The following is a 23,139-nucleotide window of genomic DNA, read 5'->3' on the forward strand; positions in this document are numbered from 1 at the left end:
TTTCTGTATAAATTTAAGGTGTATAGCATCATGACTTCTATACGTCATAAAATGATTACCACCATAAGTTTAGTGAACATCCATCATCAGACTCTACTATTTAAGTATTCTGAATATCACTTCTGTTCACTTATGGGTCTGACTCATCTCCTCATTAGGCTGTTAGCTTCCAAAGGGTAGTCTCCATGACTGAATCATCCTGAGTACTTCCTTTGGGCCTTGCACGATAAATATTGGTTGAATGAATCCTGGATAGAAATATGTACTGGAGGAAACAGTTATAGTCGAGTGTGGTTCCCAAAAAGTTTGAAGTCATTCGCTGCACAAGTTATGCCCAATGGATTAGCAAAAACCCACTGAACCTGAGATGAGAGAGAACCGTTTCAGGGCATTTAAATTTGTTCTCCTTTTGAATAACAAGTAATTTCTGAGCTAGTGCCTATTTGGGCTTTATTTTTCAGTATATCTAAAACTGAGTAATGTCTCAAGCAGAATCGCCATCTTTCCCCTCTCCCTCAGTTCTCATGAAATCAATTGCTATAAATTTTCATTCAGTGTGCCCAAAGATCTTTCAATCATTCATACTCAAAAACTAAAAATAAATCTTTATTGTGCTGTGTTAGGTACTGTGGAAACAGTGACTGAAGCAGACAGGAGTTCTGTCTTCATGGAGCTTGTAGCACAGCCTCTACCTACAAGGGCTACTTGGAGACCATCTTGACTCTGGTTTCTTCCCTGCTCTGTTGTCTGATCTGCCACCAGCCAGAAGACTCAACACTTTTTCCTCTTCAACGCCTCACATCTGTTCCTTCTTTTACATTCCTGATGCCCTCAGCTTAGGAGGCTCTTGTCATAGTGTATACTGACCTGCGTTGGTCCCCTAGTTGGCCCCTCTAAACCTCTGCAGGATTCATTTTGTTTCCCTTTCAGGCTTCCACAACTTTTAGATTCCCAAGATGGGGCATAGAATGGAGGTAGAGATTGATGTTGAAAAGAAAGTCTCTGCCTGGAAGCTATGGGTTTACTCCACATTTTGTACACTCTAGGAAAGTGTGGCATTGTTGCCCAGAGGGCTCTGTGGCTTGTTCCAAGTTGTCTAAAATGCTGAGATTTTTCTTACCTAACACCACATTTCCAGTGTCCTCATCCTGTACTGCCATCTCATATCTGCCCTCTCCTCTCTTGCCCATAACACTGTTGCTTCATGGCAAGAATCCCAGTGTCTTAGTTGGAATTATATACCTGGGGCTTATTCCTGGAGAAAGTGTCTTAGCCTATTTGAGACTTCATTTATTTATATTTAAAATGGGGAGGGGGTGGGTAATAGTGAGAATTAAATGAGGTCATTTATGTAACACATCTAGTATAGTGTTTGGCACATAATAGAAATTACTATCATTTTCATTATCCATACCATCTCTCCCCTTCATTAATGCTTTCTGTTTTAGAGGAAGTCTGCCTGTGTATTAGTCAGGACTTTACAGAACCAAGAGGAGATATCTATAGGAGAAATTTATTTATTATGAAGAATTGTCTCATGCTATGATGGAGTCTGAGAAATCCCACAATCTGCCATCTGCAAGCTGGAGACACAGGAAAGCCAGTGATGTAATTCTAGTCCAAGACCAAAAGCCTGAGAACTAGGGCAGCCGATGGTGTGAATCAGTCTAAGGGCAGGAGAATACACATGTCCCAGCTCAAGCAAGCAGACAGGAAGCAAAGAGGGTCAAATTTCTCTTTCCTTCCCTCTTTTGTTCTATTCAGGCCCTCAATGGATTGGATGACACTAGGGCCATCTACTTTACAGAGTATACTGATCTAAATGCTAATGTCATCCAGGAACACCCTGAGAGACACACCCAGAGATAATGTTTAATCTGGGTACCCCATGACCTAGTCAAATTGAGACACACACACACACACACACACACACAAAAATTAACCATCACAGCCTGTTCTCCTTTGACTGGTTGAATATGGATTTGAAAATCCTACTAATAGTAACACCCAACTTTATCTACACTTCTGTTAAAATATGCAAACCAAACCTGGCATTCTGTTAAACTGTTATTTTCAAGTTCAGTCTGCTAGAGTGGCGGGCATGTTTATTTGGGGCAGAGAACACCTGCATCACCCTCCAAATCAAACTGCGGCCATTTTTTGCTGGTTGTGCGTGCTTTGGCCTTACTTGATGCAAGCCAGCTCCTGGATCAAGGCTGTTATCCAAGGATAAAACAGAAAACATTGGCATCAAAGAGATGGAAGGAACCTGGAAAGTCATCTAGATTCTAGTGTATCACTCTATTGGATGTTTGATTCTCTTTTACATCCCCAGGGCAAAAGTTTGTTTCACTCTACTTGAGCATAGCCTCTTGAAGCAAAAAGTCCATCTTTTGTCAGCTCTGATGACTGTGGATCATTCTTTCATACTTTGAGTCCAAATGAGCCTCCCATTTATCTTCCCTTCTTCTGCAAAGAACTCTTTCTATATGGTTTGCAGAACTAGTGTGAGAACAGCTTTTGTGCTACAGTACAGTCCTCACATTAAAACCTTAGCTTGAGGTCAACTCTGCAGGAAAAGAATTGGGCTCAATAACCATTAGTTATTCTAAAGTGAACAATGCTTTAGGCATGGGAAAATTGTCAAATGAACTTACAGTCAGGAGAAATCTCTAAATAGGTACTCATACTGAAATGCATGACTTTGGGATGGGTTTTGAGCTTGAATGGTTCCCAACAGGAATATTTCTGCTGCTTTGAGTTTTCAGAATTTTCCTTTTGTCTTTTACAACAACACGGCAGAGAGTATCCTTGGATCCCTCCTGAGAGTGTAGCAAGTGGTGTTCTTATGGATGTGTCTGTCCTTGGCACCAGACTTCAAGAAGGTGTGAATGCAGGAGTTGTTCTGAACAACCCAGAACTCCTTGGAGAGTCAGAGAGAGGCAGATAGAGAATCACTGTAGAACTTACTCATGTGGAAAGGTGGAAGAACTTGAGCAAGGAGAATTAAAACCAAGGCTAGACTGAAAAACCCTTTCCAAGTCTTCCACTGGAACCCTGTTGATCTCAGTGGTGGCCAGATAGTCTCAAACTACTTCACACCTCACCTCTGACCCTCTGAGTCCAAGAGGCTGGTATCTTGTGCCAAAAAGCCTAGTTGGTCAGAAACTCTTGGTAAATATAAGACCATCCTTATCCATCTTTAGCAGTTCATGCTGGGTCCATCTGTGCCTTTTAACAGCTCACTGTTTACAGTGTAAAAGATGGATGTCTTAGTCCTAGAGGGACTTAGCTCTTTTAGTCTGTGGATTTTTTTTATCTTTTAGTTGTTTTGTTTTTGCTTTTGATTTTTTTCTACCAGGTCAGCCTTAGGCCAAATTGGAAAGCAGAAGATTAACGACACTTTACTTGTGTGTTACACTTTATAGATATTAAAGTGTTTCCACATCTCATCTATTACTTGATTTTATCAGGTGCTGACAAACCAGGGAAGGCAAGGCTAGGTGCTCCCTTCCTGCAGTTTGTAGACGAGCTGGCTGAACCCCTGGCTGTAGCTAAGCAGGCTGCCCAATAACACACAGCAGATTAAATGCAAGTGGGAAATAGAAGCCAGGGATTTGCTTTCCTCGTCCACTGCTCTTTCCACTTGGCCTCTTCTTGAGGTTGCCATTTTCTTTCTTGTTCTGAACCTTCCCTACCCACTCATCCCCAGTTGTGTAGCACACTGCTTCACTGAGGCCAGTCTAAACCACCAGGGCAACCAGCCTCTTTTCCTGAGCTTTTTCCCCATCACAGCTTCATGCCAATGTATCGCTTCTTTTAGGCCTATTCTCTGCTAACAAATGATTTGAAAATATATAGATATCTAAACAAATATTTCAGAACTAAGCCATCAGGGGTAAGGGACAGCATAGGCTACAGACTCAACTGCCTCCGGGACCAGTCAGGACATGCTCATGAGTGCAACCATCTTGTTGTCAATGCTAGGGAGTGGTAGGGACTGTGGGAAACCAGAGAGCTGGTACCCTGTCTCAAGGGGGTAGCTGCTACTCAGCTCCAGCTGACTGTGGCATGGGGAAACGCAGGCCTGATGCTGCCAGATCTTCCCATCTAGCCCTTCCTCCATGAAAAGCTGAAAGTCTGAACTTTAACGTGTGATTTTCCTATATTTTAAAACATTGGGCAAGCCTCACAAAAGATACCCATGTGTGTAACTGGGCATGTAGTTAGCCACTTTGTGTCTTCTGGTCTGGAGGACCAGAGAGGAAGGCCTGCTCTACTTGGCCTCCATGGGATTTCCGTAGAATAACAGCCAGTCTGGGTACCATTGTTGCAGAGGGACATGGACCAACAGGAACATATTTAGAGACAAAGGATCATGGTGGCCAGGAGACTCAGACACATATGAGGAAAGGTGAAGAAACAAGACACATTTACTCTGGATGAGAGAATACTTTGGGTTGTCAAGTAGAAGATGGTAGAAAATTATTCTGCGCAGTCCTAAGGGTTACTGCTCGTGTTACACCACACACTACATTTTAGACACTAGGCTTGCTCATTCCTTCCCTCCACCGTCTCTCCCCTTTTCTTAACCATACTTTATGTATTCAGGATATATGGATTTAATTTTTAAAATTTTAATGTCCTAGGGTAGGGGCAGGCAAATGTTAGTTATAAAGGGCTAGACAGTAAATGTTTTAGGCCTCTGAGCCACATAGGTTTCCACTGCATATTCTTTGTGGTTTTGTTTTTGTTTTTACAACTGTTTATTAGTGTAAAAGCCATTGTTAGCCCCTGGGCCATGTATAAATAGATGACTGGCCAACTTTTGTTGTTTGCTGACTCCTGACCTAGATGGAGTGAATAGTTAAACAGATCAGCTGGGTTATTCTTCTAATTCTCCTAAAATAGCAACTCCTAGACTCTTCTCCCACAAATATCCATAGGTATTGTAAATAAATTAATTCTTGTGTCAAATAAATTTGGGAAACACTGAGTTAAGCCAAGTTAAAAAGTTTTTATCCCCCAGAACCTTTTATATGCTAATGTGAATGAATAATTTCTAAGAAAGACTATTTCCAAAATTGACCATGGAAACTTTTTCCTGAGGATCTTAACACCTTCCAGGATATTTGCTTGGGAAAGTGAAACTATTCTATAAAACCAACCAAACCAAACCAAAACAACAACAATAATAAACATTTTTTTTTAAGCCACTCTACCTGAGTTATAGACAATACATTTATTTAGAACCTTTCATATTCTAGAAGGCATGAGCGGTACAATTAATATTCTTTGCAGGGAAAGGGCAACCAGCCGAGTTGGAGAGAACAGGGGGAATGTTTGGATTACTTTCCACCTAAGGGTGATTTCTGTGAAGTGAATTCCTAAATGCTTTAAATTACTCTGTTACTAACCATTTATCTGTGGAGCTCCCACAGCCACCAATAGTCAATTACTTGGCCATTTTGATTAAAAACGATTACCGGAAACTTTGTTTGCAGCCAACTGCTAATTTCCCTGAAGAAAAATATCTACTTAAAATGTAAAGACTTGGCTGTAAGCTTTACGAGGCAAAACACCTTGCCTGTTTTGTATAAGGAGTTAGGTTGAGTGTGTGATACAAAGAGATACATACTCCTGCCCTGGTAAGTCCTCTTGCTTACTGGGTACAGCACATGAACACTTCTGCAGTGACAGGGGCACACTCTGAGCCAGGCCCATCCATTTGAGCCCAGCCCGACCTCTTCACCGCTGCCTGTCCTGACACCTAATTTAAACTTATTTGATTCTCAGTGTATAGTGGAGATAGTAAACTTATTTTACAGAACTTTTTATAGTGTTTGGAGGGGCACACAAAGTCGTTTGCCCACAGTAGACACTCAATTGCAAGTAGCTGCGACAAGTGTAACAAGGCGATACAGGAAGTCAGGGGAAGGCAATCCCGCATTGCTGCAGCTGATCAAGGCAGCTTCTAACTTTCTGCTCTGTCATCCTTAACGTAAATCTTTCTGCCTCTTGGCTGCAAGAGGGCTGCTCCCCATCTAGGCATTTTGGCTGTGTTCCAAGCAGGATGAAGAGGGGTGGTTGAAAAGAGTCATGCCAGTTGAATTTGGCTACTTTCTATCAAGAAATCAATAGCTTTCTCTGAACCCCAGGTAGTTTATTCTGCTTATATTTCTTTGGCCAAAACTGGGTCAACAAAGCAACTCTTAGCTGCAGGGGAGTCTGGACAGGAGAGTAGTTTAAAAAGTCACCTTGGTACCTGAATAAAGCTGAGAATAAAGAAAATAAAATAAGATGAAACAATAAGGGGAGAGTGGATAGCATGACAGGGTAAAAAGTGGTGTCTGCCCCAGGGATTTCACTCACACCTCCCAGTCATCAGCTGAATTTTGACCAGTTGGCTCCAATTTGTACCCTAAGATACAAAAACGCTGACTGGTTTCTTGTCTGTGGCCCCAGAGGAGATGGTAATGACAGCTCTCAACTGTTGAGCATTTACTACTCTGTTCCAGGTCCTCATGTAAGTACTTTACATGTATGATCTCATTTAATCCTCAGAACAGTCCCGGGAACCAGGTACTATTATTATCCTCCTTTTACAGAGAAGAACTGTGACGCACAGAGAGGTTCAGTAACTTGCCCAGGCCACACAGCTTCTAAAGGGCAGAATTAAGGCTCCTCCCCAGGTGGTTTGGATCCACAGTCTGAACTCTTTAAGCACTATTCCCTATTGACTCATTTAAAATGAGTGAGCTTATATTTATCATCAATTCATTTGCATCAAAGGGGCAAAGGAAATTTAGTTGGGGAAAATTATAGTCTTTTAAACAAATAATGTTGAGACAATTAGGTACGTACGTGGAAAGAGATGAATTTAGATCTTTAAGTCTCACCGTACACAAAAATAAAATCAAAATGAATCAGACTTAAATGTCAGAACTAAAACTTAAACTTTAGAAGAAAATCTTTGTGACTTTGGGTTAGGAAATGACTACTTAGATGCATCATCAAAAACATGATCCATAACAGAAATTGATAAATCAAACTTGATCAAAATTAAAAACTTTTGTACTTCAAAGGACACAATTTAACAAATGAAAAGATAAGCTGCAGACTGGAAGAAAATATTTTCAAAGAATGTATCTGATAAAGGACTTGTATCTAGAATATATAAAGAACTCTTACAATTCACCAGTAAGACAAATGACCTGATTAAAATTGGACAAAAGATTTGAATAGACATTTTATTAAAGAAGAAACACAAATGAGTAATATGCATATGAAAAAATGTACCACATCATTAGTTATTAGGGAAAAGAAAATTATCATCACAACGAGATTCTACTTCACATTCACTAAAATGGCTTTAATTAAAATGATAGACAGTAATGTGTACTGGTAAGGATGTGAAGAAACTGGATTCCTTACATCCCTGGGATGTAAAATCCTATAGCCATTCTAGAAATCAGTTTGTCAGTTTCTTAAAAAGTTAGATATAGTCTTACCATTTGACATAGCTATTCTGCACCTAGATAACTACCCTAAGGAAATGAAACCTATCGTGATATAAAGACTACAAAGATTTGCACACAAATGTTCATGACACCATTATTCGTAATAGCCAAGAAGTAGAAACACACCAGATGTCTGTCAACAGGTGATCAGGAAAATGTGCTATATCCATACAGTAGAATACAACTCAGCAATTAAAAAAAACTAAATACAGATATGCTACCACATGCATGGTCCTCAAAAATATTAAAGAAGCCAGAGCAAAAGGCTACATATTGTATGATTCTATTTAGGTGAAATAGCCAGAAAAGGGAAATCTATAGAAAGAAAGCAGATTAGCGGTTGCCCAGGCAGGGAGTGAGACTGACTGCAAAATGGCCATGAGAGGTCTTTTCAGAGCGATGGAAAAGTTTTGAAACTGCATTATAATGATATTTATACAACTCTAAATTTACCAAAAGTTTTAAATTGTGTACTTAAAACAGTGAAGTTTTATGTTATGTAAACTGCACATCAATAAAGCTAGTTTTTTTTTAAGTGGTCTCAAAAGAAGAGAGAGGTTGTATTCTAGATACCCCTCTCAACTTTGTGTTACTAATGAATTTAGAATGAAATGCATAAAACTGAGCAGTTCCTGACAGAATCCAGGCTGGATTTCAATGCCAAATGTTGAGTTGCATTCTGTACCCATTCACTGCGAGTATTTTATTGACTAAGCCTTTACTTTACTCAAGCTTCCAGCCCCACAAGAAGTGCATTCCAAATAAATAATAAGTAGCAGGTCTATAGAATATTATCATTGACTTTGCCCACTTTTGCGTCTTATACAAATTCTTTTTCAGTGTGTGCTATGGAGTTAGGATTAACAGGGAGTAGAGATTCTAGGGTGGGTCCTTGTGCACGTCAAGGTCCTTTGATGGCTACAGTGTCTCTTTTTGAAGTGGTCATTTGTCCCTTTGTCATAAAACCTTATATTAAATTACTTTTAAATGACTTTTTTGGTACAGGATCTGGCACAGTATTAAAATGTGCATTCTGGAAACTGATCTAATTTTAAAAGATTTTCACAATTGAAACAAATCTTCAAACCATCAAAATTTGGCATTTCTGTCAAACTGAAGTTTCACCATCTCCCTTGGGTAAAAGCTGTATTGTGTACAACTTTGAAGTATTCGGAAAATATATTTTTGATGTTCCAATTGTGAAAAGCTTATAGAGCTGGCTGACATTATTCCAAGGATGTAGCATTTCTCTGTTCTTTAATTAAGAACATTACACTCTGCCTTTTAAAAAAATTTAAACTGTGACATGTTTTCTCTAGACCCCTTAAGAAGAATCATATCACTTACACAAGTCTCAAGTTCTGCCTTAATGCCACAAAAGAAGATGAGATTTTTGTTTTTAATTATAGAGGCCCTGCCTACATTGTTTTAAGCCTTGGAAGCAATTTATGTCGCACCAGGCTGTTTGTCCTCAGATCCCCGTCTCCACTTCAACTGTGTTACAGCAGCATATGGTGTCAGAGCTGGAGGGACCTCAGAAGATAACACGGCTCAACCCCCTTACTTTACACATGGGGGACGGAATGCCCAGAGAGGTTCTGTAACTTGCTTCATCCAGAACCACATAGCCAACTGGTGGGTCCCGGCCCAGTACTTGTCCTGTCAAACTGCTCTCTCAGAATCTCAGAATTTCAGAGCCCGAAGAGGCCTTTGGACAATGCCAACCAAAACTCGTCCTCAGAGAGAGGCAGCTGACCACAGAGATGTGAAATAAGTTCTGCAAGGTGGTCTCAGAGCTCTCTTCCTCTTTGATAGCATCCTTTTAGGATGTGGTGCTGTTGTTCTGGAGCATTTTTAAGATTCATATAGGTAGGGCACAATTCTGATAGTGCAAGTTATTTTCAGTATCTTGCTACTGTAGCAGGCTACCGAGAGCAAAGATTAGTGAAATTGTTTTAGTCTGTGTAAGTGAGTATTTAAGGAAGACCTGATGGTGAGAAGTGGTTGGGAAGTAAATGCATTTTATTTTTATTAGGAATGTAATTTATAAATTAATTCACTTTAACATGCATTTCGGGCTTATTTTAGAAAGTCCTTTTTTGTTTATAGAGTGCTTTCATATTTATTATTACCTTATCACATCATCCTAATAGCACCATGAGGTTGGTATTGCTATTCCAATTCAACAGATAAAAGTATAGAGCATTAGAAACTGTTGGCGGATTGCCCAAGGTCACACTGCCATTAACTAAACAGAGACGGTGTTTAAGGCTTGGTCTTTTCATTCCAGAACATATATGCTCTTTCCAGTCTATCTTACTACATTTAGGAATTTAAGATATTGTTTTCCTATAGTTTTCAGTCTCCTGATAAAACAGTTTATTACAGACTGTATCTGTAAGCAGGCTAGTTTGAGAAAATTTAATACAACACAGGGGCTGCTGCTGTGACTATGTTGTTGTTGTTTCCAAGTCCTATTTTGTTGTTAGAAGAGTTTAACCTTAGATTATTTTCTTCTGAAATACAGAGACTCAAAAGAAGCATTCCTTGCTTTTAGAAGGCAAGATATTCTCAAAGCTGAAATTGCAAAGCAAAGGAATTAGGAATGATTATGCTTTTCATATGCATTCACTTTATTAAAGATTTACCAAAAGAATCCTATAAATATGCAAAAGTGTTCTTTATGCATTTCAAATATGATTCAGTTGACCAAAAAATTTTAATCATTTTGTAATCAGTTTTTCCAAGAAATTTATCTCTTGTTCTTTGTCAACTATATTTTCTCATTTCTCAAAAAATTTTCTTTTCATCTTTGAACAGTGAGATTGGCCTCATCCTGTGCCTTCAAAATTAGTGATGAGTAAAGAATTCCAAAGAGATCAGGGGAAATACTTAATACTGAACTTGGATATACAGCAACAGGAACTAACTTGGAATTCCTGAATGATAGAGTGTTATCTACTCTGCTGTTATTGAAGTTTCTCCTGTTCTCATATTTGTAGCCCAAGAGCCAGGTCCATGTGGCTTTCAGTTTAGGTGAAGAATCAAGAGCTTCATTCCTGAGGGAAGGAAAAGCAGCAAAGAACTTCAAGGTTCATGGTGTGTGCACAAGCACTCTTTGATTTATTAATTTATTATTTTTAGTCTGACCATAAAAGCATTTCTCTTGTAACTATGTTTGTTGCCTGAGATGAAACATCACTGATTTTTAAAATCTTTGGGTGAAGACTCTTTTTTCTGGAACATGGGGAAGGCATGGGGGTAGGGCTGGGTATTTGTGAGTTGAAAGAAAAGAGGTTGGTGGAGAACAGATGGCCTCCTCCAGCCATGCATATTCATGAGTGCATTTATTTCATTATGTCGTCCCCTGGGAAACCTTGTACTTCAGCTTTTATAAGTTTGTATGGCCATCAAATTGAGCAGTCAGAAGCCCTCTGTCAAACACTGTGTTGCTGCAAACTTTGAAGAAAAGTATGTGAAAGCCTTCACTTCTCACTTTTGTCTTGACTTTTCATCGCTGAAACACCTGTGATTTTGAGAGCTAAGACAAGAATGTCATTGAGCATAATAAATGTTAAGTGTTGATAGCTGAGCTGACACGTTGCCTTAATCAGAGGGCGGCGTGTTATGTTTAGAGTATCACTAAGCACATTGTTTGCTAATTTCATAAGAAACATGAAATTAAAACATGTCTGTGTGTCTGTTACAGCATCTCCAAAGTTCATGCCAGGCCCTCCTCATTTGTGGATCTGAAATGGGTCACCTCATGGTTTGGAAACTGTTCATTATTGAATTCCCTGGGTATCTGACAATTTGGCAAGGAACTACCTGTTATGTGCTTCGTCAAATTCCTTTCCACTGGACCAAAACACAGAGACAACTGTGAGCAGCACAGATTTTTTTTTCCCCTTGCATTATAAGCAAGCTTCTGGCTAGTGCTTAATGAAAGCATCTCAATTGCCTTTGCTTTAAATGCATTACTGTCTCCATGCAATTCCACATGCCTTTACCTCAAAGAGGAATAAGAGCATTTGTCTATTCCCCTTGTTGCCTGGCCTTGAAGAACTGTTGATGTATGATAAATTGTTTTACAGATCTGTCAAGATTATTACTTGTGAATTTCTCTATCAGGTGATAAGATGTCCTCTGCTCTGAGAATCTATGTGGAAATTGAGGCATGCGTGAAGTCTACCCACTGGGATAAAGCAGGTCATTCATTTTCTTAAAATCCTTAATAACCATGATGGATTTAATAATAACAATAACAGTAACAAGAACATAACCTAACATTTATTAAGCATTACTATGTGGCAGGCACCACACTAAGAATTTTACAGAAGACTTATGACAGTTATACGATTAGTATTTGCCTTTTGCAGTTGAAGATACTGATGTTTAAAGAAGTTGGGTATCTTTTGTATACTGTGTCAAGAAATATGAGAGCCTTTTAAACAAAATGTTGTCTCATTCAATTCGTGTGATCTCTCAGGAATAAGAGATCACAAGAGTTATAAGAAGCTGAAAGATCCCATGAAGTCTAGGCCTGAGTAGATTTCATAGCAAGAAAAGTCACTTGCAAATGAGTTATTGGGCATCAAAACCATGGGAGAGGAAACTATTTTGCAGAGATGTAGAGAACAGGGAAGCATGTAGTTGAGTGGGGGTGGCTGAGTCTCTGATAGTTCCGTAGCTTCCACCTGCATCTCCCAGGAGCTCCAACTGCAATTCATTTCCATGTGTGATCTATAGTCTTACAGTAACCTTCCCTCGACTTCAGGTAGCTTCAGTGGGTTTCTGTTCCTCACAACCAAAAGTTTGAACTTGCAAATCATGGAACTAAGATTCAAACTCTTGCTTTTAGACTTTAAACCAAAGCCCACGCTTGCTCTAAGTCATCCTCTGTTTATCTTCCACACTGGAAGAAAAGGGCCCAGTGAGTGTGGCCATGGAGCAACACGTCTCTTTAGAGCTATCAAGTGAGGAGACAAAAACAAATATGTAAAAGGGGAGGCTGTGTAGACAATGACTTCTGGTAGAATGGCAATAAATCTAAGCAATAGATAATGCTAGTCTAAGGCTACCTTTATTAAAACACATTTTTTTGTTTTTAAAAGGTTATAAAAATGAAAATGCTTATTAAAAGTTCTTATTATAGTAAAAGTTTATGACAGGAATACATAAAGCAAAAGCTAAAAGCCCTCCTCTTGTTCTCCCACTCCAGTCATCAGGGACCCCTTATGCACAGTTTGGTATGTGTCTTTTCTATGTGGCTTCTTTATGGGCAGACCAGATACATGCATATAATGGGGTTGTGTTCAAACACTTCATACCATTCATACTTGCTTCTTATTGATTTTACATCATATCATGGATGCCCTGAGGTATGAATATACTCAGATTTGGCTCATTTATATTCAGAGCTACATGGCATATACCATGGTGCACCAGCTCTCTACTGATGAACATTTGATTGTCTCCACATTTCTGCTCTTACATACCAGACTTCAGTGAACAGAAACAATTCTCTTTAAAGTACCCCATTTACTCATTTTAGACCATATTTCAGAAACACTGCTAGGAGGACTAAAAATGTAATCATCCACCCTTATAAATCCTAAAAGGCAGGTAAGTGTAATAGGCATTCATCTTCAAGTATCGCCTAAAAATCAGTTTGGATGACATTTATTAAGGTCCCATGATGCTAGCCATTAATCAGAATTCCTCTGGGTTTTAGTGTGATTCAGGGGAGGAAAGGGTATCATTGCTATGCCTTTTGTCTATCTAAAAAAGATTTTAAAACATTAAAAAATAACAGTGATTAACCACTGACCCTCAGGGGGAATATGGGATTGCTCTCTGACTAATTTACCCCTGACTGCTAGAAAACCACCTAGTAAGCAAGTATTTATTGATCACCTATGAAGTGCCCAGTACAGATACAGGAAAAGATCTAGGATTTTTTTTTTTTTTTAATCCTTCATTCAAGAACCTATACTCTATGAGCAAGTAGAGCTGGAAAAGATGAATGGGCTAAAGTAATCACACGTTGTCACTGATGTTTTAAGACTTTGTATGTATGATTTCAGAAACAAGGTAGATACGTGCAGCACAGAGAATATAACAATATTGAGAATATTTAGAAAACTTCTGGTAAGGTTTTATGAAATATGAGGATTTTCCTTACCAAGAATGCAAAAACACATCAGTTAAAAGCTGTGTTTTCTGAATATTTACTTCCTTCCAAAGTCATAGTAGATAAGGAAATCTTCAAAATTAGTGAAGTGACATATATGATAGCTATCTCCATACTTCTTTATTGAGAGCCAGTTAGGTGAAAATACCATGTTTAACACTTCAGAAGATGTCAAGACTGAAAAAAACACTATCGCTATGCAACAGGAACTTAAGGTTAATGCTGTATAATAAATAGCTAGAGTACACATATTTTTAGCTTAAAAAATGTAAGAGTTATTATTAAGGACCAATTTGTTTGATGTTTTCATCAATTTTTTCTTAGAAAAAATTAAACAGCTATGTATGATTTTCCTAACAATACTCTTCTGTGCCTATAACTACCCAGTGCAAGTGGTTGGCTTTGCTTTGTTGCTAGGTGAGTCGAGACTTTTATTGTGATGAGTAATTACAACTGACATTTATTGAGGGTTTACTAGGTGACCAGCACCATACTACAAGATTTAGGTGGATTTAAAAAATTCTTCCAGCAGGCTCTTGTGGGAAGGTGTTTACAAATGCAGAATCTGACAGCTATTAAATGGCTGAGCCCGGGTCCCGGGCCAGGTTCTGTAGCCCTCTGTACTGCTGTGCCAATGTTTACCAGTCATTCTCAGTACACTTTGCAATGTTTGCCTTATCTCAATACCACCCAAATAGTACTTTCTTAATGTTTATCCTAAATCAACTCACTTTTTTATACCTGTTGCTTATTCTAAGCATTTTGGGCCAGAAAATCTGGGGGTTTATTGTACTAGTTATATGTTTTCTCTGAAGGGTCATCAAAGAAATAGATAACCATGTAAACAAAAATGTCTGTCCGTGTGCCACCTGCAATGATTTTGTTTTATTATGCCTGTTACTTGTACCACACTTGGGGAAACTCTTCACCCTGAATTATTATTTTTAGGTTTTTCTTTTTTATTTCACCATATGCTCTCTGGGTACATGTTCATTAGAGTTCTCCACTTCCTTACAAAGAAAAGTGACTGGGTAAAATTAGGTTTGCATTTCAAGCCACCATGAAAGCAGATGTTTGTGTATGGAGGAAATAATTAATCCAAAGGGCTCATCTCACATAAACTGAATACAACAGGAAATACGCTTTCAGAGGTAATCCTAACAGATATAACTTTACAATTAAAATTGTCAGCTGTCTAAAGATACCAGAATATACGCTCACCAGCAAAGTCTTGCCATGTAGGACATATAATTACTCAATTATTCTGGCTTTCTTTAAAAGGTATCTTAAAAATGAAAAGGAAAAAAAAAATAACAGAAGAAAAGGGTTATGTGCCACCATTTGGATTAATTGATAAAGTGTGTCATTTAATTAAACTAGTTAATTCTTATTAATATTGCTGTTATTATGATTATTGTTATTATTATTAACTTTATGAAAAAATCAAGAGAATATATTGTTCCAAAGGGTATTTAAGGTCTTTATTCATTTTGAGTAATCAGAGGGTCAAGTATAACTTACAGAGCAATATATCTAATCAGAAGAAGCCATTGCCAAAAGAGAAAATATTATTTCCCTGCTTGTAATCAACCAATTTTTGACTTTATAATCCCACATAGAAAGATTAGTTGAGAAAATCATAGTGATAGATAAAGCTACCCTTTCAGGACCATGCAACAGACAAAAATTAAAATGAATTGAAAAGGGATCAGCAAAAATTTTTTACCGCATTTTGGACTCCTCCCAGTTAGGACAAAGTCCTCATTGCTTATTCTGAACAGGGAAACCCATTAATTTCTGCAATGTGGGCAGAATATAAAACATCAACGTTCATTGGTTTTTAGAATTTTAGAAAAAGGCAAAAATCTTCATTAATTGTCTCATCCTGAGAGGTAGATAGGTGTTACTCAGCTTTCTCTCTCAGTAATTTGGAAGTTGAAGCAAAATGTTAAATTGCTTGGTTCTGTTTTCAAATTTTCCACTCTGCCTTTGACTCAAGCAGGCGGTCAGTGTTTGCATTCAAGACCTGGGATCCTGCAGCTCAGGACCTCAATCAGTGGTTCAAAAATTGTAGCATCTTATCTCCAGGGGGTATCAGGAGCACCCCCGAAAAGACTGCGTAGCTCTGTGCTCAGTGTACCAGTTTTGTACTCTGGAAAAAGGAGAGGGTCTCTTTCCCAAAAGCCCATATTCAGAGGGAGCGCAGCAATATGGTACAGATGCAAACTCTGCTGTGCCCCTGCAGTGCAGGCATTGGACTTGGAGAGAGGAGTAGAGTTGGAAAACTCAAGACACTAGATCTGAGGGTGGGGCTAGCTCTCAATGTGGTTTTATGTCAAAGCAAGTCTAGGTTTCACCCTGACTTCATTTTAGGGCCTACATTCGAGAACACATTTTTAGATGGGAACGGGGCACCCAGAGAGCCCTGTGGGCGTTATGAGTATGAAGTAACAGACCTGCAAACAGACTGTGTTCTTTCTCTTGAATTCTGAATTTGCTATTGGATATTTACCCCTAAGGCATTTCCTATTTCCTGATAAGGAGGTATTTTATAGTAAAAAGAGCCATGAACTTAGAAATGAGGAAGCCTTCAAGAAACTGAAGGTTATTTTTGTTGTTTGTTTGCTTGATGGGGGAAATCATGGCCATATGGTGAAAACTTTGCTTTACATTCCAGCAATCTGCTTCTAGGATATAATGGAAAAGTAGCCACATAGTTGACCAACAATAAATAACAAATACACAGAACTTAGCATAGTGCCCGGCAAGGAGGAAGCACTAAAGAAATGTTCCTTTTATTTCCTTGCTCTCATTTCTCTTTTGAACCTTGAGAATGGAATATTCCATATTCCTTCTTTTCCTGTCTGGGAATTATTTACTCACAGTTACATACCTGCTGGATTGCGAGTCCCTTCGAGGGCATCAAATGATGTCTTATTAATTATACTACCTCTCATTCCCAACCTTATGGGGTACTTGTAGCACTTACACACAATATGTGCTCAATAAATGTTAAAAATATAGTTGAGAGGAAGTACGGTGTTACAACTGGAGGTTTACTTCCTGTGTTCAGTATTATATTTCATTAAAAGGATCTAAATCGCTTGTTTGAGAAAGACTACCTATAGGAGATTTGTCAGCGTGGACTCATTTGGTAACTTGAAAAACTTGGTAGATTAGCTTTACGTGTTAGGCTCTTGGATAGTTTTCATGGCACCCGTATCGTGTTGCTTCCCACTTTGGGTTGAACGTCTGTCCCTCAAACAGAAGTTTCTTGCTTCTTGCTTCACTAGAATAGGTCTTGACTTGATTGCAAATTAAAACTCTTGAAGGGGTAGCTCACTCCAATGATTTTTCAACCACTACACTGTTAGTGGGGATTTGTGATTATCGCCACTGCTCCAAACTTCTATAAGCATTTGCATTTTGAAATGATTAGGATGACCATTCACTGAGAATGTGATATGTAATTTTTTTCTTTTGGTGTTTTTGAAAGAAGAACAATGAGGAGAGAGTAAATTGCTATTGTATCCATTTGGATAGAAGCCCATCTCAGGGCGATTCTGGGGACATGGCTTAAACTTTGGCTCTTACTGTAGCCTTTTAGAAGCATTTCCTCTTGAGTCATTGAAGGGCTCTTAGAGCCTCACAGCTTTCCAGAAGCTATGAATTCTTAATGAAAGATGAAATTTGACTTTTAGTTGGAGGTATTATTATTAGTGCTGCAATATGAGAAGACGTGGGGAGACAGAAAGCAGAATACACCTTTTTTTTTTTTGAAGATTAAAGTTGCAGTTCTTTCCCTCCCTTCCTGTTTTCCTCTGTCTCTGCCTTTTTTTTTTTTTCTTTCTCCCTCCCCCATAATTTGAAATAGCAGCTGGGAGAAGTAGTGCTTGAATAGTATTACTCAAAGCATGGTCCATTTATGATGATCATCAACAGAATTAGATGGGATGTTTATTAAACATTCAGATTCCTGACCATTACACCAAACCTACCAAATCAGAAAAATCTCCACGTTATGTGGATTTTTTTTTTAATAAGGTTTTTTTTTTTAAACAAGATTTTTTTTTCAACAAGTACCTTATTTTATGCTCTTAAAGTTTACAAACAATTTGGGCCATGTGGTTGAATTCAGGGAAGTAAAATCAAGCCCAATTAAAAAAAATCTTTTCTCAATGCCTGAATACGTTATTTTTATAAGTAACTTATAAATATCTCATTTTGAAAGATGCTATTTCGCCTATTATAAAATATGAAGGTTCATGGCTGGCACTTCTGTGGCAGTCCAGAAGCAATGGAATGCGTGCTTCCTGGGTTGCGTTTCACAGCTACAGTGGATAAATTGATGCAGTAAAACAAAACCCCACAGAGAAAACCTCAGCATCTTCTTAAGTCTTCATTATGTACAACAGCATCTCCATGGCTCCTCCTTAACTGAGATCATATGTGACTTCATCAAGAAGATGCCCCATTTCTCTATCCCTAATGGAGAAAATGGGTTTTATATAGCATGTAAATCATACTCCCTCCTCTAAAATGATATTGATGTAACCAAATTTAGTACTGATCTCCTGCTTAATATGTTTTTAAAAGCAGCAAGGAAATCCAAATTTCAATGCCAAAAATCAATTCCTGTCATTCCATAGAACTGTTAAAAGGTTTCATTCTAAAATCATATTTCTGTCTACCAAACCCTGACATTTGAGTCGATGAAATTGTTTACCCTTGATTTTTTTTTTTAAATCAGTTTACTGAAATGTTTTGACGGATGCTGTATAATCATATCCTCTATTACCAAGTATCGGTCATGCTTCTTAAATTTGATTTTAATCCATTTTGCATATATAAACTATCAAATAAAAGCCAGTAATGCTGTGATGGAAATTCAGCCCCATATGCATCTGGGGGATAACTTTTTACTTCTTTCTACAGGTTCCCTGCTGACAAGTGCAAAACAAAGCACGACCGTGAAAAGTGGATTGGAGGTGAAAATACTTGATGGTAAGAAAGAAAGTCACCAGAGTGGTCACAAATGTATCTCAGGGTGAGGTCAGGGGTGAAACAGGAAGAGAATGTTGAAGAGAAGGACACCACACATTTAAGTGACTATAAGAAGAACAGAAAATATTAATGATATGACAAGGAAAGAAAGGAATGATATAATTGAGCAGTGTGAGGTTAAAGGCATAGTAGACAGAAAGGTCCCTAAAGATGTCCATGGTCTAAAACCCCAAAACTGGTAGTATGTTACATAACATAGCAAAGGGGACTTTACAGACTGAATTAATGTTAAGGGCCTTATAATAAGGAAACTTTTGTGGACTATCCACATGGGTCCAATCTAATCACAATAGTTCTTAAAAGCAAAGAACTTTCTGCAGCTGGAAGTAGGAGAGATGAGGCAGGAAGGGAAGTTAGAGCAGTTCAAAGTGTGAGAAGGACTCAACCCAGTACTGCTGACTTTGAACATGAAGGGCCACAAACCAGGGAATGTGTAGGCCTCTCGAACAACCCCTGACCAACAGCTGGTGAGAAAACAGGGACCTCCATCCTACAACCACTTGAAATTGAATTCTGCCAATATCCTAAATGAACCTGTAAGCAGATTCTCCTCCAGAGCCTCTGGTCTGTCTGAGACCTGGATTTTGTTCTTGTGAGACCAAAGCAGAGAAGTAAGTCCAAGCACCCTGGCACTTCTGACCCACAGAACTGTGAGGTAGTAAATGTGTGTCACTGTAAGCTGCTAAATTTGTGGTACTCTCATATGGCAGCAATAGAAACCCATAAGAAAAAGGCAATGGGGTTTTTGCAGGAGAGATGACAAACTCAAATCTAGAATGGACATGGGGAGAGAGGCAGTAGTGGTAATGACTCTGGACTTGGATGAAATAGTGTTCAAATCCAGCTGTCACTTACTAGCTGAGTGTTCTTGTTACTTAGGAGACCACACCTTTATAACAGTTGATTTCCTCCTCTACAAACTGGAAGTAACAACATCATCTCCTGCACTAGCTCATAGTGAGGCTTAAATGAGATAATGGATGTATGAGTACTTAACAGTGCCTGGCAGATAAATGGCACTGAGGAGAGTGGCTTTTCCTAAAACATACAAAGCATTCTCCTGTCCCTCAAATCCAAGGACAGGTGACAATGGACAGGCTTTACTTGAGAGGATTTGCAGAGTAGGATCATCAAGGGAAAAGCCAGGTTCCAGCCAAGGCCTGGAGATGGAGACATTGTGCTCAGAAAAGGGTCTGGAGCAAGTGGTGAGCCAAAAGTGACTCAGAGCAGCCATCTCACATTAAAATACGCATAAAGATCACCCAGAGACAGAGGATTCTGGACAGATGGCAGAGTAGGAAGCAGTGGGAATTTATCTCCCCACCCAGACCACAGTTGCACTGGCAGAATCTTTCTGATATAACTATTTTGGAACTCTGGAGTCTATCGAAGGCTTCAACTTTCAGGGAAAGGCTTGGGTGATAAATTGTGTTTAATTTTGGTCAATTTCAGCTCTTAGCATGGTACCAGCTACCCATCTCCCACTCATTCCAGGAACCATGGGCAGTCTTAGTTGTTGTACCTCCCCCCTGTTGTTGTAAGCCCCTCCCTCTCTGGCTGAAGTGACCTCCAAGTGATTTAAAGGAATGGCCCCCTTCACCGTTTCCTTCATTTTACTCTTCTTTCCCCTCTTGGGAGACAAACATTAAAAACTGGGACATTTTAAAACAACTGCACAAATGAAAATATTAGGAAGTGACATGTGCTGTGCATGTCCAGGGAAAGGTTCAGAAAAGACCTATGAAGACCTTAAGTTTACACCACAGGCTGATCCTCAGCACAGAGACACCCTACAACAATGCAAAAAAGACAATAAATAAAAACAAGAACAAAAAGCCCAGCAAACCCTGAGGGAAGGGAAGAATCTGATTTCCAGAGTTACCACATTATAATATATTATATATTATTATATTCAAACACCCAGTATTCATCCAAAAAATCAGAAAGCATATAAAGAAGCAGGAAAGTATGGTCCATTCAAAGGAAACAAATAAATCAACAAAAGCTGTCCCTGAAAAAGACCTAATGGCAGATATACTACACAAACACTTTAAGACAACTGCCTTAAAGATGCTTAAGGAACAAAAGGAAGATGTGGAGAAAATCAAGAAAACAAAGTACAAGCAAAATGGAAATTTCAATAAAGATATAGAAAACCTAAAAATGAAACCAACAAGAAATTGTGGGGTTGAAAAGTACAGTAACTGAAATAAAAATTTCACTACAGGGATTCAAAGACAGATTTGAAAAGGCAGAGAAAGAATCAGCAAACTTGAAGATAGGGCAATGGAAATTATTGTTTCTGAGGAACAGAAAAAAAAAAAGATTGAAAAAAAGTGAACAGAGTCAAAGGGACCTATGGGACACGAAGTGGACCAACATACTCACTGAGGAGTCCCAGAAGGAGAAGAGAGAGAAAAGGTAGATAGGATATTTGAAGAAATAATGGCTGAAAACATCCAAAATTTGAGGAAAGATATAAATATAAATATCCAAGAAGCTTAATGTGCTCCAAGTAAGATGAATTCAAAGAGACCCACACTGAGACATATTGTATGCAATTTTCAAAAGTCAAAGAGAGAATCTTGAAAGCAAGAGAGAAACAACTCATCACATACAAATGGTCATCAATAAGATTATCATCAGATTTCTCATCAGAAACTTTGGAGGCCATAGGTAGTGAGCTGATGTATTCAAAGTGTTAAAAGAAAAAAATGGTCAACCAAGAATGTATCTAGCAAAACGGTACTTCAAAAGTGAGGGCAAAATTAACACATCTTTGACGGGAGATGTATTACGGTCACAGGAGTTAGTTTCTGCAAAAATCCCCCAGTCAATAATGTGTTAAGACATTCCTAGCTAAATAAAACCTGAAGGAATTTGTTACCACTAAACCTATCCTGCAAGAAATGATGAAGGTAGTTCTGCAGTGTGAAATGAAAGGCTGCTAGAAAGTAACACAAAGCTATATGAAGAAATAAAAATCCCAATTATGGTAAATACATGAGCAATTATGAAAGCTAGTATTATTGGAACATGGTTTGTAGCTCAACTTTTTGTTTTCTACATGATTTAAAATACTAATATACTTTTTAAAAAGCAATTGTTAGCCTAAAATCTAATATTATTGTAATTTTGGCTTGTAATTGTAAATTTTGTTTTCTACATAATTTAGGAGACTAATGCATTTTAAAAAATTATTAGTTTGTGTTTCTGGGCATATAATGTATCAAGATAAGAAAATCAATCAATGTAATGCACCATATAAACAGAATGAAGGAAAAAACCCCACATGATTATCTCAATTGATACAGAAAAAGCATTTGACAAAATTCAACATTCTTTCATGATAAAAACACCCAACAAAACAGGAATAGAAGGAGGCTACCTCAAGATAATAAAAACCATCTGTGAAAAATCCACAGCAAACATCTGACTGAATGGTGAAAGACTGAAAGAAAAAGATGTCCACTTTCACCACTTCTATTCAACTAGTACTGGAATGCTAGCAAGTATAATTAGTCAAGGAAAAGAAATAAAAGGCACCAAATTGCAAAGGAAGAAGTAAAATTACCTCTATTCACAGATTATATGATTTATATGTAGAAAACTCTAAAGATTCCACAAAAAAACTATTAAAGCTAATAAATAAATTCAGCAAAGTAGCAGGATACAAAGTTAGCACATAAAAATCAGTTGCATATCGATACACTAACAATGAACAATCTGAAAAAACAAATGACAAAAACAACTCCGTTTATAATAGCATCAAAAATAATAAAATACTTAGGAATTAACTTAACCACTGAGGTGAAAGTCTTGTACGATGAAAACTATAAAGGATTGTTGAAAGAAATTTTAAAAGATACAAAAAAATGGAAACACATCCAATGTTAATGGATTGGAAAATTTTATATTGTTAGATTGTCAAAACTACTCAGAGATCTACAGATTCAGTGCAATCCATATCAAAATCCCATTGACATTTTTTGCAGAAATATAAAACTCATCCTAAAATTCACACAGAATCTCAAGGGACCCTAAATAGCCAAAACAATCTTGAAAAAGTACAAAACTGCAGGGCTCATACTTCCTTATCTCACAACCTACTGCAAAGCTACAGTAATCAAAAGAGTGTGGTACTGCCATAATGGCAACCACAGAGATCAGTGGAATGGAATGGAGTGGAGTGGAATGGAATGGAACGGAATAGAACAGAATAGAGAGCCCAGAAATAAACCCTTGCATATACGGCCAAATGATCTTTGACAGAGCTGCCAAGATCAGTCAATGGGAAAGGACAGTCTTTTCAACAAATGATTCTGGGAAAAGTGGATATCCACATGCAAAAGAATGAAGTTG

General features: G+C 38.2%; 1 long non-coding RNA gene across 1 annotated transcript in view; it reads left to right on the plus strand.

The window, feature by feature from the left end:
• The first annotated feature begins 11,654 nt into the window (after positions 1 to 11,654).
• The window catches only part of LOC103007632 (uncharacterized), a 339,974-nt gene continuing 328,489 nt past the window's right edge, over positions 11,655 to 23,139 (plus strand). Inside the window, exons 1-2 of the long non-coding RNA XR_451971.2 lie at positions 11,655 to 11,729; positions 18,649 to 18,717. This is a non-coding gene — a long non-coding RNA (uncharacterized LOC103007632). The remainder of the gene's footprint in view (positions 11,730 to 18,648; positions 18,718 to 23,139) is intronic.

This window comes from Balaenoptera acutorostrata, chromosome 10 (genome assembly GCF_949987535.1).
Source record: "Balaenoptera acutorostrata chromosome 10, mBalAcu1.1, whole genome shotgun sequence".
Taxonomy (NCBI): domain Eukaryota; kingdom Metazoa; phylum Chordata; class Mammalia; order Artiodactyla; family Balaenopteridae; genus Balaenoptera; species Balaenoptera acutorostrata.